The 27,723-nt window shown below is 42.5% G+C and overlaps 2 long non-coding RNA genes across 2 annotated transcripts in view; one reads left to right on the top strand and one right to left on the bottom strand.

Moving 5' to 3' along the window:
* LOC308301613 overlaps window positions 1-27,723 on the top strand; it is a 418,458-nt gene that overhangs the window by 96,108 nt on the left and 294,627 nt on the right. The gene's annotated exons all lie outside the window — the stretch shown is intronic.
* Window positions 15,121-16,672, bottom strand: LOC308301842. The gene is made up of 3 exons (XR_013962916.1): window positions 16,201-16,672; window positions 15,934-15,999; window positions 15,121-15,529 (listed from the first exon to the last, which is right to left on the bottom strand). It is a non-coding gene; the product is annotated as an uncharacterized lncRNA (long non-coding RNA).

Below are 27,723 nucleotides of genomic sequence, written 5' to 3'. Positions count from 1 at the left end.
AAACCAAATGGACATAAATAATGGCCATTTTACTCTCTCGAGACTTAAAAATCTTAAGGGTCCATTTGGTTACCAACTCAGCAACTCTCCATATAGCTGGGGACCTGGCTGGAACCCCCACTGAAAAGCCAAACCAATGCCCTAAACAATCTAATTTGGGACATTTGGAAAAGTGTGAGCCTTTGTACCATTCAATATCCAATAATCACTTTAATAATGCAACCTATTTGATACCAGGAGTGGACTATTAGGCCTATCCCATTTATTATTCAGCTGACGTGATGCTTGGTTGCAGGGGTAGACATCTCTTCGACATCAGGTAAGGTTCATTGTTGTCGTTTGGTGTTTTTTCGTCACTTTACGCTCGTGTCGACTTGTAACACTTCTAATAGAGCTTCGGTTTGTCACCTAAACTCACTCCGTTCCCACGAGAAAAAATAAGCTACCAGCTTCCCACCGTCTCACTTTCGGGGTGACACTTTCTGGCCTGGGACTCGTGTCAGCTAAACTGTAGTGTATTCCAGCCTATGCAAATGCTAAAGCTATTATTCGGCCAATAGGCTATATGATGTGAATGAATGGGGGCCTATGATTTGCAGCCATAATCACATTAAGGGAGATTAGGACCTACATGTTACCTGATAGAAGACTGTAATCTGTGATTATAGGCTATTAAGGCCTATTTGGCTATCATTTAGAATCATGAGACCATAGAGCAGAAGTTCACACCCCCAACATATACATTTGGTCTGACTGGTCTGCACCAGGACCCAAACTCACAAAAATAAATTATATATGAATTTGCCTCTAAACCCCAGTTTCATTTACAGTGAAAATAGGCTATAGCCCCTATTTTATTTTTATTTATTTTTTTATGTAGGAAATTCTAAACATTTAGATTTTACGTCTGAGAATATTAAAAATAAATACAACACAAATCATTTTTTGGGGGGGAACAATAAAGTTGTGGGAAATGTTTACACAAAACAAATTAAAAAACAAAAACACGATATTTACTCATGACCATGGAAATGGCCCAAATTGATATGCATTTGGCGGCAGACCCCCACCTGAACACATTTTCTGCCAGGGACCTACAAGATTTGTGGTGTTATAGTCTACCCTAGGCTTTACTGTTTCAAATATATTCCAAAATCTTTGAAAATAGCCAGTCTACAGCTCACAGTGCCTTGCAGCCTGTAGATCAGCCTTTTTCAAGTACCCAACGTAGAATATATTGTTATAGTGGTTTTGATTTTGATGCTATATTATTAACTCATTTAGCTGGGGGACCCCTGGAACCCACTCAAGGACCCCTGGGGGCCCCCAGACCCCACTTTGAGAACCAATGCCCAGGCCTAGAAGTAGAGGAGACAACATTAAGCCCCCCCCTTCCCCACAGCTAACACCCCTGTAGTCTATATAAACCAAACTCCACGCCCCCCTACTCACTTCAAAGAGGAGACCCAGCCAGAGAGACATCTATCCAAGAGCTCCACTTTCCTTCAACATGACGAGAAAACTAGGCCTACCAAACATAAACCTGGACAGCAATACCAAGTGTGCAAAGAGGGTAAGGGACAGTTTCTGCATTCGTTTTGTGGAACTTTTTCATGTAAAGAACTCCCAAATGAATGCCCCCCACCTGAAACTAATTCAAGGTGTTTTGAAAATAACAAATAGATCAGCTATTTTCAAATAGCCAATGTATAGGCCCATAGCATAGGTTTAAAATGGTTAAACTGATTGATGCTATATTTATTGGTTAATGTTGGGACCCCTGGAACCCCCTTAAGGACACCTTGGGGCTTTGAGAACCACTAGCTTAGGTGATTGTCAAGCTAAAACCATAGCAGATGATATACAAAAATAGCCTACCATTTGCTGGAGAAATGACTGTTGCAGGCTGTTGGATTTCAATCCTCTCATGGTCTTAATGTGACTTTTTTCTCTTTGTGAAATGTCTTACACAACATGTATTTATATTTATTCTATACGTCTAGAATGTAATGCTTCAGAAATATTGTAATGTGTTTTGTATTTGACCCTAACCCTTCCACTGTAGTGCTTCTGTGTACGGTAATCTTCTATAACACTGATTGGGATTCAGTGACATTTGACATTGTCTGGATGATAGTAGTTCACCATGCCTGTTTGCCTCCTATAGGTGATCTTCAAGGTAAAGTGTGTTGTTTTTCTGTAGCCTAAAATACAAATGTAATCACAGATTCACAGTAAGTTAGATAGCACGAGAACAAAACACACTAAATATGAATTTAACAGAAACAATATACTGTACATTTGAGGACAAAATGTTTTGTCCGGCGGTAATTGTAACTTCTCCTGTCCTGCCTTGTTCTCTCCTCAGATCCTAAAACCCGCTGTGGAGAAAAGGAGAAGAGACAGGATCAATCAGAGTCTGGGGGAGTTGAGAGGTTTACTGCTGAAGAACACTTGTGATGTGGTGAGTGTTCTGACTGCACACGCGTCCCTGGAAGTGTTGTCAAGGATTTCAGTAACCTTACAGTGATGTAACGTGTCTCCCCTTCATCTCCACCTTCTGTCACACAGCGATTGCAGAACCCCAAAATAGAAAAGGCTGAGATTCTGGACGTGACCGTGGAATATCTTCAAAAGTGGACAGAAAAGCAGAGCGGTCAGTTGCTTCAGTAACATCTAATACAGTGTTTCTCAAAGTGGATTCCAGGGACTCAAAGTGGATTCCAGGGTTACAGACTTACAAGTCTGTAACTCTTACAGTGTACAAATGGATCCAAATGGACCCTTACGGGTACATTTGGTTCCATTTGTACACTGTCAGAGTTAAGGGGAGACCTTGACATTTTAAAGTTTGAGAACCACCACTGATCTAATACGTTGGCTGGACTATTTTGTGTCAGTGATTATGTTGTCCGGATGATCGGAGGACTCAGAATCAGATCCATGTCTTTGCATGAACTCACTCTGAATTACAGGCCTTTTACTTGCAACAGAGTACTTTTATATTGTGGTATTGTTGCTTTTACTTATGTAAAAATGTATTAATTATATCTCTTTTTTCCCCCTCATCTTTCTATCAACAGATTGTGGCTGTGACAGTTCTGTTCAGATGAAGGTTGAACGTGTTCCCATGCTGAACCTTGCTCACTCTGCAGACTCCAGCATGGCCTCTCCTCCTCCTCCGGTCCTCTTCAGTGTCCAGAACGCAGGCTTCCAGCGCTGCGTGGCCCAGCTGGCGTCCTACTCCAGCAAACTGTCGCCTCCACACAGGACCAGACTCATCCAGGTAGGCTTACTGCAACTACCGTATCTTCTTATAGAGCAGGGGTTTTCAAAGTGGGTGATGGGGCACCCTGGGGTGCCGCGAAGGCAGTCCAGGGGTGCCACAAGATAATTACAGTTTACAGTTTAGGCATTTAGCAGACGCTTTTAATCCAAAGCAATTTACAATAATTAGATTATATTTGGAATTTATTTGGACAAAAAATATTTAGTATCATTTTCATTTTCAAGTTATTTTCAGTCAGTTCTAACCAAAATGGCTATTATCTCAACGTTTTCCTCACAACATAATCACTAATATATCGTCACTGTCGGGCAGAAACCTTGTATCTCCAAGTTTCAAATGTGTACGTCTTTTGGTAAAGCAAAGCCCTGCTTCATCATACAAGACTGTCGCACAAAACAAGTGAAAACAGCCGATCTACAAGCACACAACCTTGTGTGCTTGTAGATCTGCTGTTTAGTACATTTTCTAGATGCTAAATAGAAAACAAACGGTTTTGGACATACAAGGTTTCCACCCGACAACAACGATATGCTATAAATATAAGGTGCTGGGAGTGAAAATTATAATATAGGGGTGCCTCGGATTAAAAAAATATTCATGGGGTGCCCTGAGACAAAAAAGTTTGGGAACCCCTGTTATAGAGGGCATTCTATCCATTACTTATTTGATTCATCGAATATTCAAGAAGCTTTCATTTAAAACATAAATATAAAAGGTATATTTATCAGCAAACAAATTAACCACTTACACATTACGTTGTACTGTAGGCCTACTGAATACCAGAAGAGTCGCCGGAAAGAAAATGGTTTATGTCTTTTGATTGACTGATTGAGGTATTTATTTGAAGTTTAGGATAGGAAAAGGTACAGTTTCATGACAGTACAGTTTACTGATACAATGTCAACTAAAAGGAAACTCGTGTAAGGCAACGCTTACTGTATTTGTTATTTTCCATTGATATCCTTAATATCCTTATATACCTCTGTAAACTATGCCTAAACGGTTAAACCTAACCTTATTCCTAACCTTAACCTCAGTAAAACGGTGCCAAAACCTAACCCTATTCCTAATCTTAACCTCAGAAATATATGCGTAATCCTAAAGTTATTTCTAACCTTATTCTCAGTAAAACAAATACAAGAATAAAAATCTCGGCGAGTTTCTTTCAGGCGACTCTACCGGTTACCTTGCCTACTTAGTCGCACAATGGTGTCATGCTAAAATAATGAAAATACCTGAACTTATGCTCACCTTGAAGGTCAGCTATTTAGTATTTTCACTATTTTGGATAAAAACAGTGTACACTTATTTAAAGTTTTCCCCAATATTGCCAAAACAGGGGTCGATTATTATATTCGTATTACCAGATTGTCGATTATTTTTATTTGAACTGTTGTACCCCTGTACATAACGCAGGAGCTGAAGTCGTACATGGAGAGCCAGTGCTCGACAAACCCCAGAACAACATCGTCGTCGGACCCCTGCGGTGAAGCGAGGACCAACAAGGAGCCGACGGAGACGACGGACGCCAGGCTGAGCGGCGCGGAGAAGGTGGAGGACGTCTCCTCCAACTTCCCTTTCCTCCACCACCACCATCACCATCAACACCACCCTCACCACCAGCCCCACCACCTCCCCTCGCCTTACTACCACCACGACTACATCTCACCCCCCGCCTCGCCGCTGGACGGGTGGACGGACGGCTGCCACTGCTCCACGCCCGCGTACGCCACGCCCCCTCCCTTCCCCTCGCTCCCCTGCCACTTCTCCTTCCCCCCCAGCCTGTCCCCCGCCATGTCCCCCGTCATCAACAACACCTCCTGCTCGTGTTCCTCCCCCTCCCTGTCACACTCAATAGACGTGCGCGCCGTCTCCGCTCCCGTCGGCCCCTTCTCGCCCGCACTGCACTCTCCTCTCTGCTCCCGGGGCGCCCCCGTCTTCCATTTCCCCTCTCGGACCACGAGCACCACCCTGAGACCCCTCGTCTCCTCCTCCTCCCTCTCCCCCTCCCCCTCCTCCTCCTCCTCCTCCTCCTCTTCTTCCCCCTCTTCCTCGCCCAGGGAAGAAGACGTCCAGGCGAACTCTCCTCCACGCATGTGGCAGCCGTGGTCCTAAAGTTAGTTCAGCTGTCTCTCAAACTTGTATTTCGTCGTTGTTGGGTGAACAGTACACCCTGTATGTCCAAAACCGTTCGTTTTGCATTTATCATTTTAAAAATGATTTAAACTAGTGAAAACAGCGGATCTACAAGCACACAACGCCTCGCGGTGCGAGGCGTTGTGTGCTTGTAGATCCGCTGTTTTCACTACTTTTGTGCCACAGCCTTGTATGACGAAGCAGGGCTTTACTCCGCGAAAAAACATACACATTTGAAACTTGGAGATACGATGTTTCTGCCCGACACCGACGATTTATTTATTTGGAGGGCTCCCAGCTTGCCCTGGCATTAGGCCACGGACAACCCCATAACTCAGAGAGCGTAGTGATGGAACCAAATGGACCTTTACAGGTCCATTTGGTTCCATCTCTACGGTCTCTGAGTTATAGACCTGTAAAGCATTTGGTTCTATCTAAGTGTCCATTTGCCTGCAAGTGTCCATTTGGTTCCAAACTAACTTAATAATTTATCTGGGGACCCCCTGGAACCTCCCAAAGGACCCCTGGGGGGTCCCCCAACCCAACTTTGAGAACCACTGATGGAGATGAACTGATTGAATGAACGCTGAACTGCATGGACAAGAGAGACACCTTGTGGTTATCAGATGTAATTGCAGGTTGAGTTATATTGTGGTTATTCCAAATCCTGTTCTGACCATGAATCATGCGAGTTACGAGGCATTTTAAAGATCCATGGCATGTTCGTTTTGTATTAATGATTTGTAAAAAGTGTATATATTAAAATATATTTTGTATCTTTCGCAAATAAAACATAAACATTAAGTTTTCACATCTCATTTCTTTATTTCAAATGATTAACTTAAAGGGGAAGACCACCCATTTTCATTTTTTTTTTCATTTTGAACTGTGTCATTAGTATACCTTAGAGGAGTTGTGTGGAAATAGAAAAAAATTCCCTCCCCCCCCCCTTCTGTGTTGCCTAGAACTGGAGCATTGATTTTGGGGTTTGTATTGTAAAGTACAACTTGATGACATCACACATTGTACTTTACAATACAAACCCCAAAATCAATCTTCCAGTTCTAGGCAACACAGAAGGGGGGGAACTTTTTTTCTATTTCCACACAACTCCTCTAAGGTATATTAATGACACAGTTTAATATTGAAAATGGGTGGTCTTCCCCTTTAATAAATATGGAATATTTTAAAAACAGTACATGGTTAAAGGAATAGTTCACCCCCAAAATGACTTTTTTTCCATTGATTACTCACGCCATGGAGACTTGAGTTCTATAATATGTTTTTGTAGTTGTTCCATTCCTAAGACAAAAACAATATTATGGTAAATTTACCCCCATTGATTCCGGATGGAGACCCAAATGCATTTGTGTCCCCATCCGGAATCAACGGGGGTACATTTATTGTAATAATCTTTTTGTCTTAGGAATGCAACAAATACAAAAGAACATGATTGAACTCATGTCTCCATGGTGTGAGTAATCAATGGAAAAAAAAGTCATTTTGGGGGTGAACTACTCCTTTAAGACACAACAAAGCCAAAGGCTTGTTTTCACTGTGGTCTGTAAACATTCAAAACTGAAACAGCTGAAAAAAGGACTAAAAATGAAACAAAAACAAACAAAAAAAAGTCATGATAAAACATTACAGAAATGTAATATTCGTGTTGAATTGTTTGGTCTTATAAAGGTTAATTCCCACCAGGCAAGATAAAAAATAATGTTCTCAATTGAAGTGGATGGTACTAGTGTCCACATTGGACGCTACCATCCACTACCATCCACTTCAGTTGAGAAAGATTTATTTTTTCTTGATCTTGCCCGGTGGGAATTAGCCCTATTCAGCAGATGTGACTTATAAGGATTGGAATGTGACCTGAGGGCAGCATTCAATTTCATTGGTCCTCACGCCTGGCCAATCAGTAACAGTTGGAGGCGGGGCGGGAGGCGGGTTCAATGCAATTTTGAATTGTTCAGTGGCAGCCATCTTTGTATCACAGTCAGTCAGTCAGTTAGTCTGCTCCTGCTGCCTTCAGTGCAAGCCTACTACTACACTAAACTATTAAAATCTTCACTACTCGCTACACTGCCTAAGCATATTGCTTCATCTGCAAGGTAAGACTTTTAAATATGAATTTGTTGATGTTTGCTAATACTACAGTTAGAAACTTTCATTAAGCTAAGGTTTGCTAGCTGACTAACTTAGCAAGGTGTTGATTTCATTTAGCTAATGTTAGCCGCTGTAGCTTAGCCTTAGATAGTCTGCTATGTTGAAACTAGCTGTTCCAACTCTGCCTTGAATTGTAATGTAATTAAATAATTTTCAAATGTAGCAACCTAGCAGGTTGCTAATGTTAACATTTTCAAACATAGCTAGCAAGCTACTGTTGTTAGCTAATGCAGCTTGGCCTTGTTACATAGCTACTCTGTTGAAATTAGCTGTTCAAACTGCCTTGAATTGCAATGTTATTTAAATCATTTTGTTGTGTTGAGGCGCCTCAGTGCGGCTGCAGAGTTCATGTGCAACCTCTTCCAGAGAGAGATAGAGACACTAGAAACTAGTGAGTGTCTCTATCTCATTGCCCTCAGGGCAGCATTTTAACATTGGTCTATGCATATCATTTAAGCTGCCCTCAGACCAGCATTGACTAACTGCCCTCAGAGCAGCATTTTAACATTGGTCTATGCATGTCATTTAGGCTGCCCCCAGAGCAGCATTGCTCTTTGCATATCATTTAAGCTGCCCTCAGAGCAGCATCTTAACATTGGTCTATGCATATCGTTTAAGCTGCCCTCAGAGCAGCATTGACAAAGTGCCCTCAGAGCAGCATTTTAACATTGCTCTTTGCATATTATGTAAGCTGCCCTCAGAGCAGCATTGATCAACTGCCCTCAGAGCAGCATTTTAACATTGGTCTATGCATGTCATTTAGGCTGCCCTCAGAGCAGCATTGACAAAGTGCCCCCAGAGCAGCATTGCTCTTTGTATATCACATAAGCTGCCCTCAGAGCAGCATCTTAACATTGGTCTATGCATATCGTTTAAGCTGCCCTCAGAGCAGCATTGACAAAGTGCCCTCAGAGCAGCATTTTAACATTGCTCTTTGCATATTATGTAAGCTGCCCTCAGAGCATCATTGACAAAGTGCCCTCAGAGCAGCATTTTAACATTGGTCTATGCATGTCATTTAGGCTGCCCTCAGAGCAGCATTGACAAAGTGCCCCCAGAGCAGCATTTTAACATTGCTCTTTGCATATTATGTATGCTGCCCTCGGAGCAGCATTGACCAACTGCCCTCAGAGCAGCATTTCAGCAATGCTATTTGCATATCATTTAAGCTGCCCTCAGACCAGCATTGATTAACTGCCCTCAGAGCAGCATTTTTAGATTGGTCTATGCATCTCATTTAAGCTGCCCTCAGAGCAGCATTGACAAAGTGCCCCCAGAGCAGCATTGCTCTTTGAATATCATTTAAGCTGCCCTCAGAGCAGCATCTTAACATTGGTCTATGCATATCGTTTAAGCTGCCCTCAGAGCAGCATTGACTAAACTGCCCTCAGAGCAGCATTTTAACATTGCTATTTGCTTATCATTTAGGCTGCCCTCAGAGCAGCATTGACAAAGTGCCCCCAGAGCAGCATTGCTCTTTGAATATCATTTAAGCTGCCCTCAGAGCAGCATCTTAACATTGGTCTATGCATATCGTTTAAGCTGCCCTCAGAGCATCATTGACAAAGTGCCCTCAGAGCAGCATTTTAACATTGCTCTTTGCATATTATGTAAGCTGCCCTCAGAGCAGCATTGACCAACTGCCCTCAGAGCAGCATTTCAGCATTGCTATTTGCATATCATTTAAGCTGCCCTCAGAGCAGCATCTTAACATTCGACTTTGCATATCATTTAAGCTGCCCTCAGAGCAGCATTGACTAACTGCTCTAAGAGCAGCATTTTAACATTGGTCTATGCATGTCATTTAGGCTGCCCTCAGAGCAGCATTGACAAAGTGCCCCCAGAGCAGCATTGCTCTTTGTATATCACATAAGCTGCCCTCAGAGCAGCATCTTAACATTGGTCTATGCATATCGTTTAAGCTGCCATCAGAGCAGCATTGACAAAGTGCCCTCAGAGCAGCATTTTAACATTGCTCTTTGCATATTATGTAAGCTGCCCTCAGAGCATCATTGACAAAGTGCCCTCAGAGCAGCATTTTAACATTGGTCTATGCATGTCATTTAGGCTGCCCTCAGAGCAGCATTGACAAAGTGCCCCCAGAGCAGCATTTTAACATTGCTCTTTGCATATTATGTATGCTGCCCTCGGAGCAGCATTGACCAACTGCCCTCAGAGCAGCATTTCAGCAATGCTATTTGCATATCATTTAAGCTGCCCTCAGACCAGCATTGATTAACTGCCCTCAGAGCAGCATTTTTAGATTGGTCTATGCATCTCATTTAAGCTGCCCTCAGAGCAGCATTGACAAAGTGCCCCCAGAGCAGCATTGCTCTTTGAATATCATTTAAGCTGCCCTCAGAGCAGCATCTTAACATTGGTCTATGCATATCGTTTAAGCTGCCCTCAGAGCAGCATTGACTAAACTGCCCTCAGAGCAGCATTTTAACATTGCTATTTGCTTATCATTTAGGCTGCCCTCAGAGCAGCATTGACAAAGTGCCCCCAGAGCAGCATTGCTCTTTGAATATCATTTAAGCTGCCCTCAGAGCAGCATCTTAACATTGGTCTATGCATATCGTTTAAGCTGCCCTCAGAGCATCATTGACAAAGTGCCCTCAGAGCAGCATTTTAACATTGCTCTTTGCATATTATGTAAGCTGCCCTCAGAGCAGCATTGACCAACTGCCCTCAGAGCAGCATTTCAGCATTGCTATTTGCATATCATTTAAGCTGCCCTCAGAGCAGCATCTTAACATTCGACTTTGCATATCATTTAAGCTGCCCTCAGAGCAGCATTGACTAACTGCTCTAAGAGCAGCATTTTAACATTGCTCTTTGCATATCATTTAAGCTGCCCTCAGAGCAGCATTTTAACCTTGCTCCTTGCATATCATTTAAGCTGCCCTCAGAGCAGCATTTTAACCTTGCTCCTTGCATATCATTTAAGCTGCCCTCAGAGCAGCATTGACTGCCCTCAGTGCAGCATTTTAACCTTGCTCCTTGGATATCATTTAAGCTGCCCTCGGAGCAGCATTGACAAAGTTCCCTCAGAGCAGCAATTTAACATATGTCTGTAACTTTGACAGTGTACAAATGGAACCAAATGGACCTGTTAGGGTCCATTTGGTTCCATCCAGCTAACAAGGTACATTGGAACCAAATGGTTCCAAATGGTTCCTGAGGTCAGGTTGCAGCGGTTAACAGCAGCAGGCTGTTGCCGTTCTGGTGTGAACAGTTCTTTGCACTTTTGTTTTTGTAAAAATGTTTTGTGTGAACTTAATTCCACTCTCATACATTCATATAGGTTGACGGAGGAGGGGTTCAAGCATCAGTCTTCTGAGGACCTTAAACACCAACAGCAGATTGCAGGGAGAGCATACAAGACCATTCTTGGGCCAAGTCCCATTGTACTGTTTACGGTGCTTGACGAGGTTTAGGGTCCAGCTCCCATATCCTGAGGTCCTCCTACAACGGCATCCTTCCTGACAGGTGGAATCCTCGTGTGGTACTGGTACGGGAGCTGTACTGCTCTTCAGTGCGGTCAGCTCAGTGGGCAGTTGGAGATTAGCTTCCTTTCCTCCATGGAATATATGAGAGGCGATGCATGGCCAAGGCTGAACTGATTTTGGGGGACTTCTGTTCAGGCAAGCGGTACCTTAGCCTTTCCATCCGCTCCAAAAGTACATTCTTCTTGGCTGCCATCAGCCAAATGGACAAACATTGAACACTACATGCCCTGGACTAGGTGGCTATGTGGCCTTTCATCTGTGGCTTATGTTTGGCCAGATTAATTAAACCTTGTTAGTAATAAAGTATGAAAGAATGAATGTCTCTCCAGCCTTACAGGACACCTGTTGATTGAAGGTTGAAAATACTTCATAATTCCATTGTAATATAAATAAATAGTGTTTGCCCTGTACATGTATGAATAGTAAAAGAGAATGTTACCATGATCGCAGCAATGAAAGTTTAACATGGGAGAGAAAGACAGAATGTTACCAGATGCAATAAGACGAGTCTCTCTCTCTGTCTGTCTTTCTGTCTATTTGTACACAGTCAAAGTTACAGACTTGTAGGTCAATTTAGACCCCATAAAGGAACCTAGAGAGTCCCTGAAATACACTTTGAGAACCACTGATATAGACTATTTAAGCAGCTTTTTAACCTTTAACCTTGGAAGAGGAAAGAAGACAGCTTGACAATGATGTTGTGATATGAGACCATTATCTGTACTGTAACAAAATGGAATGTTTAAGAACCACTGCTCCAGTGAAGTAAGTGAGGTTTTCAGTGTTAATAATTGTTTTAAAACTATAATTGATTTAAAATTGGAATTCTGGTATAACACTGTAAATGATGTTTACAATAAAAAATGATTTCTATCATTTGTATTAAAGTTAGTGTTGAAAACATTAAATAATGATTCTGCATGCTTTATTGGGTAATCTCTATAATCTGCTTATAACACTATAATTATAATATAACTGACTCCTCACAAACACGGGAAACATTGCTACACAAAGCACAAAAAGTAATGTACTGTAAACCTTCATTATACCGAGAATTATTGATAATGGCTTTATATTCATACTATTTTGCTAGAATACTGATGTTTTAACTATAGCATACTGGTCATGATACTCATTTATCTCTTTGTTATTATCTTCCACTATAATAGGTATTACAACAATGAGTCCACTAGGACCCCCATAACTCTGAGGAAGATATTATGTTCCGTCTGTCTGTCTGTCTGTCTGTCTGTCTGTCTGTCTGTCTGTCTGTCTGTCTGTCTGTCTGTCTGTCTGTCTGTCTGTCTGTCTGTATGTCACACTTCATGCTTCATATATGGCCACACTGAAAGACACTTGCAAATAGACCACATGAGCCCATATCTGGAAATGCCCATATTGTGTCAATCTCTATCTCTCTATGATGTCAGACGGTCAAAGTTGATCCTATGCCAAAGCTCCAGTGCCCAGCAGTCTGCAGTCACCCAGGCGGGTGCGTGCACACAACCATTTGCACGCGCCCTCACCCTTAGGGCATCTTACTAGTAAGGTATTATGATACTACCTTATAAAGTATCATGTATGTAAGTACCAGTATGTTTTGGATTTTAGTTACTCAAATTATACAGCATTATAAATAGATTAAATGCATTGTAAGTATATTTGTGAAGCTTTATAGATGGGATGCAAAGCAAGTGTAGCCAACAATGACTGTAGTCTCCTAAGGTCATAATACGTTCTACCAAAGACTGATATACAGTATGTTATCTGAGACCAGATGAGTGAGTCATATTCTTATGGGTACCAAGCTCCATTATGCGCTGGCCTGGGAGTGAAGCAACCCAAAAGAGTTCATCCAGAGGTCATCAATATGTCCGTACCTGGATAAATGTGTCCATGGCAAAGACCTGTCCTTCTCCGTGCCAAATATTTAGATTTTCTATGGATGACCTGCTTCATCCCTATGCTTCTGTACAGGCCCATATTATATAGAGATAATGTGGTTATTTTTGGTTTCTAAACACTTTAGAAAGTCAGACTGTTAGCTGTCTGACTGACAGTATGAGTATATAGAATGATGGAGGCTAAACCAGTTTGAAGACGACCATCGTGTTAGCAATGACGATAAAAGAAGGCTAGAGACTGGAACACAACCACCCTAAGGACTACAAACCATGGATTATCATCTAGACCTGCTGCACAATATGAAATAGAGCTGCTACCTTTAAAGGACACAATGCGACATAGCTCTGTTTACACACTGCTGTACCCCCTCAAACTGTATACAGTATGTTCCCCATTGTCAACAGTTTTGGCAATGTAAATGTATGTTTTCTCATGTCAATAAAGCAAACATCAATACTGTATATTGAACAAAACTGGCCAACCCCTTAAATCCTACCCAGTTTTAATCCCTTTTCCATGATTGGGTTGATCAATGCTTTTAATGTCCTTATAAAGTTTTAAACTAGGACAGCATTGAGGACCGTGACAGTGTCCAATATTGTGGGGCTGTCATTGACGTTATTATTGCCCATACAGTATATGGAACATGAAGTGTTACAGACAGACAGAATGACAGACAGACCATAATATAATATCTTCCTCAGAGTTATGGGGGTCCTAGTGGACTAATTATTAGAGGTTTGCATAGGAAAAGGTACAGTTTCATGAAGGTACATTTCACTGGTACAAGGTCAAAAGGAGATCATAGAAAAGCACTTGGCTTATTTACACAGGAAACCATTGAAGTATCTCATATACTCATTGTTGTAATACCTATTATCGTGGAAGATAATAACAAAGAGATAAATCAGTAGCATGACCAGTATGTTATAGTTAAAGCATCAGTATTCTAGCAAAATAGTATAAATATGAAGCCATTATCAATAATTATCGGTATAATGAAGGTTTACAGTACATTACTCTTTTTGTGCTTTGTGTAGCAATGTGTCTCATGCGTGTGAGGAGGAGTCAGTTATATTAAAGTTATAGTGTTTACCCAATTACCCAATAAAGCATGCAAATGATAGAAATCAATTTTTTATTGTAAACATTGTGGTCATTTACAGTGTTCACAGAAATACATCAGAATCAACTGTCATACCAGAATTACAATTTTAAATCAATTATAGTTTTAAAACATCTATTAACTCTTTTACTGCCACAGAATTTAACAAAAAGCTCCATCCACTGCCAGCTAAATTTGAGAATTGTCGCTCATCTTTGAAGGCCTACTGGAGAAAATTGGCTTTGACTATAAAGACAACAATTATATGGCAACGAAGAATAGAATGTCTACTTTGCAACAGAAAAAGATGTCGTGCTTTTATCATGTTCTATTCATTAGCTAGAAGCTGCTGAATATGGCCTAAAAAACAGCTCTTTGAGAACATAAAGCTGAGAAAAATGCATTTTTGTGAAGGAGACATTTTCAGGCAGAAATCTCTCTTTATCCTTTAGTGTTGGCAGTAACATCACACAGTAACATCACACCTATGCTCAGTGGTTGTTTACAAACAAATTCAAAAAAATAAAAACAAGTGCTTTTTACACACTTTTAGTGTGTAAGAGAAGTAAGAGCAGTAGTAAGGAGCAGTGCAGAACATTGACACAGTGACATGAGATTCAGCCTGAATCCTGCTTCTGCTTTCAGGGTTCTTTTTAGGTTGAAGTACAGTACAAATGATTGATGAAAATGAAAATAAAATATAAAACAACATTTTAGACACTAGAACTCAATTGTAATACTGCAAATGGAAAAAGGTTGTGGCCTACCTGCACTTACACAGGCCTCAACCACTACATGTCTACAGAGTGTATAAGTGTGCGTGCGTGCGTGCGTGCGGGTGTGTGTGCGTGCGTGCGTGGGTGTGTGTGCATGTGTGTGTGTGTGTGTGTGTGTGTGTGTGTGATACAATTATCCATAAATAATCAATATCCATAACCTGCTAGCCCATCAAGGAGGAATTCAACCGTCTCAAGCAGGGAAACAGATTCTCCACAGTAGGGTTTCATATTGAAACAGTAACCTGTACCTGAATCACAGAGAATATAAGATTTTATCCCATATTTCACACCCGCTTCTAATGCTATCATGCTGGTGCTCTCAAGTCCCAAGATCCAGTGGACTACCTGGAACTGTTAGATAACACAGGTCCAGATGCAAAGAGTGGTGACAGGATGTTCAAAATACGCCCAGTTCTAGATTATCTTGTCTCCAAATTCCGTGAACTGTACAAACCAAACCAAGATATTTCCATTGATAGGTACACTTTTATTCAAAGGGCGCCTACAAAGTGCAGCAGGTCCAGGGACTGCAGTGGGGCTCCATTCTGTTTCACTCCAGCCAGGCTCCTCCGGAAGGGCTCCCCCGGGTCTGCTGAACTCTGCACCCCTACCCCTACACGAGCCCATGGTCGATCTGTAAATTATACAAATACATAATTACTACGAGTAAGCAGTGTTGTTTTTGACAGCAAATTTTGATTTTGTTTCAGTCGTAGTCTTTTGAATAAAAGACTACGACTGAAACGACTGAAACCTAGCGGTCGCAATAAAATACATGAAAAATAGTACACCTCCAAGCTCACAACGCGTCACAGCAGAATGCGTGGAGGTTGGGGGCCTACTATTTTCATCAAAAGGCTGTTTTAGACATTTCAGCCCCTGCCTCTCTAACATTCTATACAGTATATACTAGTAATTATGTAAAAACAGAATTCATGGTCTGGAGAGGGCACTTTTTACAGATGGATAAAGGGCATGGGCTCAAGCCCCCTTTGATGTCTAAGTCTGATTTACAGAAAAAAGGTTTTTGTTCTTTACCTATCCTTGTCCTTGGACGACCACGATGTGGCAATGAAGAAGTAGGCTGTGCTGCACTTGACTCTTCTGAAATCACAGTAGTAAAATATAAACTAGTAAACATGATGTGCACAAAATGAAATCAATTATTTACACACCCAGCATGTCTCAGACAGGTCCATGACATTATGATGTAAATGATAAAAGCATTGAACAAACAGATAGCTGTATCTACTCTAAAATGCTATAGAATTATACAAAATGCATCAGTTTTTGTTTTCTCCTTACCTCTATTACCTCCAAACGGTATAGACCTAAGAACACAAGGAGTCCCCGGCACCTCTCCAGTCCATCCGACTCATCATCTAAAATCATAGCCAGGAAAATATCAAATAGTTTATATGTAAACAAATCAATTTACAATTTTGACATTAGCAAATATGAGTGACTTACAATAAGTTCATAATGTAATACATAAAATGCAGATATAGTAAATAGTTACCATGCATTTACTGTCACAGTGAAATGCCCTTTATATCCTGTATGTATATATAAAATGTCACAATGCAACATAGCTCTGTTTACACAAAGCTGTACTTCCTCCAACTGTATATAGGCTATCTTCCCCATTTTCAACTGTTTTTATTTATAACACTTGCTTTGGCAATGTAAACTATATTTTCTCATGCCAATAAAGCTCCTTTGAATTGAATTGAATTGAAAGGCTACGGGTGTGCGGGTGTGCACAGTACGATCACGCGCGTGCAACGCACACCGTACGTGCACGCGCGTGCACCGCACGTGCACCACACGTAAAAAGAAACCTCTCTCTCTCTCTCTCTCTCTCTCTCACGCATCGTACGCACGCACACACAAACTAAGCCACTAAATCCTAAAATCCCATCAAATAATCATAGTAGCTGGCTAAATGCTAACCTGTGCCGTGCACCGTACACTACATGCGGTACGTGCACGCGCGTAATAGGAAATCCACGTGTGTCCTGTGTAGCAAAAACAAACGCATATGCACTTGGATCCTAACTCTATGCTTGGATCAAGTTGCTGATCCGGTCCGGATACGGAAACGTTTCTTGCATGTAGTCTATGTGTGCGTGTAAATAACCGGATGCAGTAGGCGGGCTCTAGACCGGATCCCACTGGTGTATTCGCAATAGAGATCACATCTGACCAGACCAGACTTTAGGCTTGTCAATCAAACCAAGCTTCCTCACGGATGCAGTGGAAAGCCTGAAGCGATTCACATAGAGTATACTATACATACATGCAGATGCACTGGATTTAAGTCTAAGTCTTACCACTCTGGACAGTAGAATCATGGCCATCGTCCAGTGAGTCTCTGCCTCTGTACGTCTGGCTGTTGAATGGGTGGCGGCGGTCTCTACTGCGCCCGAGATGTGTATCCACTGTGCCGTGCCGATCCATCCAGCGTGGGGGTCTCACTCTCAGGAACGAACGGCGAGTCTCTGCCTCTATGGCGGGGGTCTCCGAGTCCATATCGGGATATCAGGAGGCTCTTGATGCACTTTTTGACCCGGTTCTTCGCGACCAACGGCACCAAGAAATGGAATGTTTCTCTTCAAAGCCAACGGCTACACTACAGGAATCTTTTTCTCTTCTTCTTCATCATCAACATCATCATCACGACCACCACCACCATTCGTGGTGGGCGCTGCCTGGTCCTGGGTCACCAACGCGGGTAGGTTTGTAATCCTAATTCTAACAAAGTTTGTTGTCGAAACTTTCCTTCCGTGGATCATCATCTGCTGTGCGACCTCGGCCGTGGGGTGGTGGGGGATGGTCGCTTTGCTTCGGCGGATTGATACTGAGCAGGGCCTAGTACTTGGCCTAATACATCTCAATATTCTAGTACTGCTAAATACTACTACCTACTACAATTACTATACTACTAATACTATAAAACAACTGATTTCCGACAAAACGATCGCTTTTACCAACGTTTCTCTCTCTCTTTCTCTACTAACAGCCCGATGCATAAAACAATATAGTCCCTCAAGGCTAGCAGCTAGGTAGGCGCAGAGTCGCTCTGGGCAGGCGGAGCCAGGACAGTCTGTTTACTTTTTTTTTTATGAACGGTTTCCGGCTGTCCTCAAAAGACCCCGACGACCAATTATACATTCAAAAGTTGCGCAAGGACGTCTTTTATCATAATCCATAAAAAACATCAAACGAACGAACGGCCGTATTGGCCGTCCTCACTAGAAAAAATTGGGGCGAACAGGAACGTCCAAAGCAGTATAAGAGTTAACACTCAAACCTCACTTACTTCACTGGAGCAGTTGTTCTCAAACATTCAATTTAGTTACAGTACGGACAATAGTCTCATATCACAACATTGTCATTGTCAAAATGTCTTCTTTCCTCTTCCAAGGTTCAAGGTTAAAAAAACTAAGCTGCTTAAATTTGTCTATATCAGTGGTTCTCAAAGTGTATTTCAGGGACTCTCTATGTTCCTTTATGGGGGTCTAAATCGACCCTTACACATCTGTAACTTTGACAGTGTACAAATAGACAGAAAGACAGAGAGAGAGAGAGAGAGAGAGATACTGGTCTTATTGCATCTGGTAACATTGTCTTTCTCTCCCATGTTAAACATTCTTTGCTGCTTCATGGTAACATTCTCTTTTACTATTCATACATGTACAGGGCAAACACTATTTATTTACATTACAATGGAATTATGAAGTATTTTCAACCTTTAATCAACAGGTGTCCTGTAAGGCAGGAGAGACATTCATTCTTTCATACTTTATTACTAACAATGTTTAATTAATCTGGCCAAACATAAGCCACAGACAAATGGCCACATAGTGACTGGAGGGAAGGAAGCTATAACCTCCAACTGCTCGCTAAGCTGACCGCACTGAAGAGCAGTACAGCTCCTGTACCAGTACCACACGATGATTCCACCCGTCAGGATGCAGTTGTAGGAGGACCTCAGGATATGGGAGCTGGACCCTTAAACTCTTCAGGCACCGTAAACAGTACAATGGGACTTGGCCCAAGAATGGTCTTGTATGCTCTCCCTGCAATCTGCTGTTGGTGATTAAGGTCCTCAGCAGACTGATGCTTGAACCCCCTCCTCCGTCAACCTATATGAATGTATGAGAGTGGAATTAAGTTCACACGAAACATTTTTACAAAAACAAAAGTGCAAAGAACTGTTCACACCAGAACGGCAACAGCCTGCTGCTGTTAACCACTGCAACCTGACCTCAGGAACCATTTGGAACCATTTGGTTCCAATGTACAAATGGAACCAAATGGACCCTAACAGGTCCATTTGGTTCCATTTGTACACTGTCAAAGTTACAGACCTATGTTAAATTGCTGCTCTGAGGGAACTTTGTCAATGCTGCTCCGAGGGGAGCTTAAATGATATCCAAGGAGCAAGGTTAAAATGCTGCACTGAGGGCAGTCAATGCTGCTCTGAGGGCAGCTTAAATGATATGCAAGGAGCAATGTTAAAATGCTGCTCTGAGGGCAGCTTAAATGATATGCAAGGAGCAATGTTAAAATGCTGCTCTGAGGGCAGCTTAAATGATATGCAAGGAGCAAGGTTAAAATGCTGCTCTGAGGGCAGCTTAAATGATATGCAAGGAGCAAGGTTAAAATGCTGCTCTGAGGGCAGCTTAAATGATATGCAAGGAGCAAGGTTAAAATGCTGCTCTGAGGGCAGCTTAAATGATATGCATAGACCTATGTTAAATTGCTGCTCCGAGGGCACTTTGTCAATGCTGCTCTGAGGGCAGCTTAAATGAAATGCAAAGACAAATGTTAAAATGCTGCTCTGAGGGCACTTTGTCAATGCTGCTCTGAGGGCAGCTTAAACTATATGCATAGACCAATGTTAAGATATTGCCCTGATGGCAGCTTAAATGATATGCAAAGAGCAATGCTGCTCTGGGGGCACTTTGTCAATGCTGCTCTGAGGGCACTTTGTCAATGCTGCTCTGAGGGCATGCTGCCCTCAGAGCAGCATTATGCTGCATTCACACTACAGATATATAGTTGAACGTTTTGCTTGGTAATTCAATGTAATCTCAATGGAAACCAGCTTTAAAGATACAGGCCATCCTGAGAACGAAGCTTTGAAAGCTTTAAAGCTGGTTTCCATTGAGATTACATTGAATTACCAAGCTAAACGTTCAACTATATATCTGTAGTGTGAATGAGGCATTAGACCAATGTTAAAATGCTGCTCTGAAGGCAGTTGGTCAATGCTGCTCTGAGGGCAGCTTACATAATATGCAAAGAGCAATGTTAAAATGCTGGTCTGGGGGCACTTTGTCAATGCTGCTCTGAGGGCAGCCTAAATGAAATGCATAGACCAATGTTAAAATGTTGCTCTGAAGGCAGTTGGTCAATGCTGCTCTGAGGGCAGCTTACATAATATGCAAAGAGCAATGTTAAAATGTTGCTCTGAGGGCAGTTAGTCAATGCTGGTCTGAGGGCAGCTTAAATGATATGCAAATAGCAATGCTGAAATGCTGCTCTGAGGGCAGTTGATCAATGCTGCTCTGAGGGCAGCTTACATAATATGCAAAGAGCAATGTTAAAATGCTGCTCTGAGGGCAGTTAGTCAATGCTGGTCTGAGGGCAGCTTAAATGATATGCAAATAGCAATGCTGAAATGCTGCTCTGAGGCCAGTTGATCAATGCTGCTCTGAGGGCAGCTTACATAATATGCAAAGCGCAATGTTAAAATGCTGCTCTGAGGGCAGTTGGTCAATGCTGCTCAGAGGGCAGCATACATAATATGCAAAGAGCAATGTTAAAATGCTGCTCTGGGGGCACTTTGTCAATGCTGCTCTGAGGGCAGCCTAAATGACATGCATTTACCAATGTTAAAATGCTGCTATGAGGGCATTTTGTCAATGCTGCTCTGAGGGCAGCTTAAATGATATTCAAAGAGCAATGCTGCTCTGAGGGCAGCCTAAATGACGTGCATAGACCAATGTTAAAATGCTGCTCTGAAGGCAGTTGGTCAATGCTGCTCTGAGGGCAGCTTACATAATATGCAAAGAGCAATGTTAAAATGCTGGTCTGGGGGCACTTTGTCAATGCTGCTCTGAGGGCAGCCTAAATGAAATGCATAGACCAATGTTAAAATGTTGCTCTGAAGGCAGTTGGTCAATGCTGCTCTGAGGGCAGCTTACATAATATGCAAAGAGCAATGTTAAAATGTTGCTCTGAGGGCAGTTAGTCAATGCTGGTCTGAGGGCAGCTTAAATGATATGCAAATAGCAATGCTGAAATGCTGCTCTGAGGGCAGTTGATCAATGCTGCTCTGAGGGCAGCTTACATAATATGCAAAGAGCAATGTTAAAATGCTGCTCTGAGGGCACTTTGTCATGCTGCTCTGAGGGTAGCTTAAACGATATGCATAGACCAATGTTAAGATGCTGCTCTGAGGGCAGCTTAAATGATATTCAAAGAGCAATGCTGCACTGGGGGCACTTTGTCAATGCTGCTCTGAGGGCAGCCTAAATGACATGCATAGACCAATGTTAAAATGCTGCTCTGAGGGCAGTTGATCAATGCTGCTCTGAGGGCAGCTTACATAATATGCAAAGACCAATGTTAAAATGCTGCTCTGAGGGCACTTTGTCAATGCTGCTCTGAGGGCAGCTTAAACGATATGCATAGACCAATGTTAAGATGCTGCTCTGAGGGCAGCTTAAATGATATGCAAATAGCAATGCTGAAATGCTGCTCTGAGGGCAGTTGGTCAATGCTGCTCCGAGGGCAGCATACATAATATGCAAAGACCAATGTTAAAATGCTGCTCTGGGGGCACTTTGTCAATGCTGCTCTGAGGGCAGCCTAAATGACATGCATTTACCAATGTTAAAATGCTGCTATGAGGGCACTTTGTCAATGCTGCTCTGAGGGCAGCTTAAATGATATTCAAAGAGCAATGCTGCTCTGGGGGCACTTTGTCAATGCTGCTCTGAGGGCAGCCTAAATGACATGCATAGACCAATGTTAAAATGCTGCTCTGAAGGCAGTTGGTCAATGCTGCTCTGAGGGCAGCTTACATAATATGCAAAGAGCAATGTTAAAATGCTGCTCTGAGGGCACTTTGTCAATGCTGCTCTGAGGGCAGCTTAAACGATATGCATAGACCAATGTTAAGATGCTGCTCTGAGGGCAGCTTAAATGATATGCAAAGATCAATGCTGCTCTGTGGGCAGCCTAAATGACATGCATAGACCAATGTTAAAATGCTGCTCTGAGGGCAGCTTAAATGATATGCAAAGATCAATGCTGCTCTGGGGGCAGCCTAAATGACATGCATAGACCAATGTTAAAATGCTGCTCTGAGGGCAGTTAGTCAATGCAGGGCAGCTTAAATTATATGCATAGACCAATGTTAAAATGCTGCCCTGAGGGCAATGAGATAGTGTCTCTATCTCTCTCTGGAAGAGGTTGCGCATGAACTCTGCAAAATGATTTAAATAACATTGCAATTCAAGGCAGTTTGAACAGCTAATTTCAACAGAGTAGCTATGTAACAAGGCCAAGCTGCATTAGCTAACAACAGTAGCTTGCTAGCTATGTTTGAAAATGTTAACATTAGCAACCTGCTAGGTTGCTACATTTGAAAATTATTTAATAACATTGCATTTCAAGGCAGAGTTTGAACAGCTAGTTTCAACAAAGCAGACTATCTATGGTAACAAGGCTAAGCTACAGTGGCTAACATTAGCTAAATGAAATCAACACCTTGCTAAGTTAGTCAGCTAGCAAACCTTAGCTTAATGAAAGTTTCTAAATTCAAGCAAACATCAACAAATTCATATTTAAAAGTCTTACCTTGCAGATGAAGCAATATGCTTAGGCAGTGTAGCGAGTAGTGAAGATTTTAATAGTTTAGTGTAGTAGTAGGCTTGCACTGAAGCAGTAGCAGGCTTTCACTGAAGGCAGCAGGAGCAGACTAACTGACTGACTGACTGTGATACAAAGATGGCTGCCGCTGAACAATTCAAAATTGCATTGAACCCGCCTCCCGCCCCGCCTCCAACGTTTACTGATTGGCCAGGCGCTAGGACCAATGAAATTGAATGCTGCCCTCAGGTCACATTCCAATCCTTATAAGTCACATCTGCCCTATTCACGGCCCACCCACTCAGCAAATCTCTCAGCAACTTCCTGGTGCTGATGTCAGTTTTGCAGGGGAAATTAATACAGAAATAGCTGGACTTAAAGCCAACAAATCATTATTTCGAACGGTAAAGTAAATTATAATGCTTTGTGCCTTTTACTATCTTGTGTTCTTGATCATGCAAGCCGTATTTTATACTTTACTATTCGGAAATTGCATTACATTTGCGATTTCTGTGTTAACTCTATGAGCTTTTAGCAGGGTTTTACCCTTCAAAATGTGACTTCAGCACCAGGGGGATGCTGAGTGGGCGGGCCGTGAATAGGGCTAATGACCCTTAAACCCGATAGTTTTGAAAAAATAAATTGCTGTAAAATCACACCCAGTGTCAAGTGAACTGACAAAGGTGCAGTTTAGCTCCTTCCAGGATCACCGCTCAAAAATAAAGTCCTACAGGGGGTCACAGAACTGGTAGGACCAGTAGGATATAGGTTAGGTACACAGAACGTACCTCAACCTTCTTAAGTTAATCTTTAGGTAGGCTATAATATGATAGGCCTACATGTGTGTGCACTGTACAAGAACACAGCCACTAAATCCTTCTCATTGGTATCAAAATAAAAGGTATGAGTACGGTGATGGTATAAGGATGTCCTTTGCAGGTCGCAATGGTAAAGGATCCAAAAGCATATATATAGGATAGCATATATAATGCTGTGTCATTTTAGATTTTACAGTTGGCTGTTCAAAGATAGCAGATCTACAAACAAGCTCACGGCGTGTCACTTCGTGCCACGCTGCGAGCTTGAAAATCTTCTATTGTTGAACATTTTTGAAATATCTTGAAAGTGATATTTCTTTGTGTTTGTGTTTGTGTGTGTGTGTGTGTGTGTGTGTGTGTGTGTGTGTGTGTGTGTGTGTGTGTGTGTGTGTGTGTGCGTTTTCCTTTTTATTTATTTTTTCTTTTGCTTTTTTGCAGAGGGCACAAAAGCAAAATACTGCCTCACTCAGTCTGCTAAACGTTACATTGGTGTCGGAAGCAACCCGCAACCCCAAGAAGGCTAGCCCGCTTGGCGGAGCGAGTTACGGCCTGATCTCTTGCAGGGTTGTTACAATATTATGATTAGAATAGGCCTACATGTTTTTTTCATCCCAAAAAATATGTCATGTAGGCCTATTTTGTGAATTATTTTCACTTGCAGTGGTTTTGTTTACAATGTTTGTAAAAGGAGAATGTAATCAGTGGTTTGTTCTGACCAACAGAGGGCAGCAAAAGCACAGTTGATTGGAGACAGCTCCCTCTCCATCCCTAACTGACCTTGTCACAGTGAGCTGTGATGTGTCAGTCAGAATAAAATAGAGCAGTGGTTCTTAAAGTGTGGTCCAGGGAATCCCCAGCAAGACCTGCGGCCAATTCTACAAACGCCTTCTAAATCAGTCAGTTATCACACTCTCAAGATAAATAATTATTAATAATTAAAGAAATCACACCTAGTGTGAAGTGAGCGTTGCTATTTATGAGTTTATTTCATCAAGTGTCCCGCTAGCCAATACAGCACGTCCTGTGAAGCTTGGCCAATGGGACCCTGGGTGATGGGCGTAGAACAAACTTTGAGCCGTTTGTGCCAAGATGTAAGCCATAGTAGGTTATAGATGAAGGCCACGCGTCAGTTTACTAAAATGCCGGACATGTTTTTAACACGTTTTTTCCATCGGTTTTTGACCAGACAAAGCCAGATGTTGGAGCTATAGCTCCTGTTCCAAGAGCACCGCTCAAAAATAGCAGATGCACAAGCTCACACTCACAGTGAGCTTGTATATCTGCTATTTTTGAAAAGCCAAAGCAAAACTCTAAAATGAGAAGGGGCTATAGAGCAGTCTGTGCAGAAGAGATCCAGTAGGAATAAGACAAGTCATCCTGGGTGCCACAGCGGGTGTCACAGACCAAAAATAGCAGATCTACAAGCTCACAATGCGTTGCAACGATGCCATCACGGCAAATTATATAGATTTAGTCGACCAAAATCTTATGAGATTTAGCCAAGTAAAACTAGGCTAAAAGTAAAACATTTCAGGTGACTAAAATATGACTAAAACTAGAATTAAAATAAATTGTATTTCCCGCGGCATGGTGGCACATAATTAAAAGGGAAAGAGATCACATGTTGGAATTCAAGTTGACAATGGGTTAACCCGCCCAGCAACCCTAACAGCATGTTCTCAGTTCTGCTGATTAGCACTGATCCTGTTACCCTCTCTAATCATCGCTTTGTTTGCCTTCAGTTCAGCCTGTGTGCATTCCTGGTGTTGTTGGCCCAAAAACGTACAGGAGGAAGGAACAGCAGAGGTCCAGGACGGATGTCATATAGGTCGGACGCTTCATGGTCTGTTTGTCGTTTTTCAGGTAAGTGTGTCACACCTGTACATCTACAACGTAGAAACATTTTCAGAAGTTGTGCAAATCCTGTCTGTCTGTTATGTATTCTTGACAGCGTCTTGTATTTTAGCAAGCTAACCCTACTTCAAAGTAAGTAAGCTATAGGCCGGTGCCCTTTGCCTTAAGTTATGGTCGGGAACAATAGTTGGGAACACATGCCCCATCCTGTTATGCAATACCCGCTGTCAGAGTACCCGTTGTACCCGTCTGTGACCATTTTATACTCATATGGAGATCTCTGCATTTGTCTGTCTGTCTGTGTTCCTTTTATGCCCATATGCATTTCTCTGTATCTGTCTGTCCTTTTATGCCCATAAATGGGGATCCCCGGTGGCATCAGTATATGCCCATACATGGCACGCCCAACTCTGGACGTATTGGTTGGATCGCCGGTCCTGGTGGTGTTTATTGTTTTCGTACACGATGCCTTGTAAAGCCTGTATCAAAGTCGGGTCCGCGGTGTAGTGCCGTGTAGTCTTTTTGAGTCATAAAACTACAACGTTAACGCTCAAAAAGACTACACGGCACTACACCGCGGTGGATAGCCGTCCACCGCGGACCCGACTCTGATACGGGCTTAAGGGAGCACTTGTTTTTGGTAGAGATGACAGAGGCGTGCCGTCACAAGCGGACTTGATCCACGTGAGACACCGCCGACCGAGCTAAAGCGAGCGAGTTGCTGTGTCGAGCGTTGGGAAGTCCGCTTGAGCCAACTCAGCGCTGTCCGAGTTATGTCCCGATAGGAACAGAATAGTAAATCTTCCTCCCCCTGACATATGTCCCCCTGACTTCCACCCAAGTGAACACAGTGGAACGCTCCATACCTCCAGTTCAGCCAATCACAAGCCGTGGCAGACAAGGCATCGTGTATAACAATACTCTGGTGAACCGGAGTGGGAAACCGGTGGAATTAGGGGTTCTGGACAACTGCTGGTCCCACCGAATTCATGCCGTACGCCTCGATCGCTTCCTGGGGTCAGTCCGCGAATAATCCAGGATATACTCAGACTAGTCTCAAGCATTTTACGTTGTTTGACACCCACCGTACGCAGTCCAACCCACCAAGCAATTTTAATATAGAATGACTTGCTTATAGCTTATTTCAGCGTGGGGAACAAAGGAGGGGGACAGGTATAGTTCCCTGAGGGACCCCTGGTCAAAAAAGTATACTAGGGTGTTTAACCTGGAACACATCTGTGTTGCATTAGATTTTAACTGCTTCAACGATTATTTTATGCTTTAGCTATTAAAAATAGCAGATTGCGAGCTTGTAGATCTGCTATTTTTGAAAAATCTTGAAAATGTGTTTGAATATGACCCTATTCTATAAATGTCTTCTAAATCCTTCTTCTGAATCAGTGGTTCTCAAACCTTTTCATCTCAAGGACCCCCAAAATTACATGTATTTGGCCGCGGACCCCCATCTCAATATAGGTTGTTCCAGGGACCCCCCAGAAGCAGATATACAAGTTACAAAAGTTTCCTTTGAGAAATATATTATTCAAAGGTTTGCAAAGATTTGCACGGCTTTTCAAAGATAGCAGATCTACGAGCTCGCGGTGAGCTTGCATATCTGATTATATGTCCTTCTGTGTTCTAACAGCGACACGAAGGGCAGAGCTCTAAAAAAAAAAAAAGAGGACACCTCTCTCAGATCGCATGTCAATCCTCAACAGCGTAGATCTGTCACTACCCACAACTAAATATCATTTTTCCTCTCTTTCATTTTGCCTCACCCCCCCCCCCCCCTGTCTCTCTAACTCCCTCCCAGTCCTCCCTCCCGAGAGGAGAGGGGGGCTTTGAAGTAAAATAGCGAAAGGATCGCTGACTGTAGCAAATTACCCGAGGACTGAAACATTTTTGACATAAGTCCTGAGAGACGGGGCAAGCCACTTTTCCTGGCGGCCCCTTTGGCGCGTTTAATCTGTGGCTGTTGGAGACAGCGGCGCTGACAGAGTGATGGGGAGGCTGGCTGGACGCGCTTCCAGGTCCAGCAGGGACGGAGAAGTGGTGGAAGGAAGACGTGCTCAGATTTTCTTTAACTTTAAGTTAAGATGGGGTGCCGTGATCTTTCACTCCTACAGCATAATGATCGGGTATTATGATTATACTCCAAGTTTGGTCACTGTTTCAGCATGCGGGTATATCAGATTTGGGCACTGTTTAGTATCAGTGATGTCAGTCAACTCCAAATGTGGGCTGACAGTAATGTCAGTAATCTCCAAAT

This window comes from Nannobrachium achirus, assembly GCF_963921795.1.
Source record: "Nannobrachium achirus genome assembly, chromosome: 17".
Classification (NCBI taxonomy): Eukaryota; Metazoa; Chordata; class Actinopteri; order Myctophiformes; family Myctophidae; genus Nannobrachium; species Nannobrachium achirus.
The sequence above is the reverse complement of the archived record's forward strand: the minus strand, read 5'-3'. Positions and strand labels throughout refer to the sequence as shown.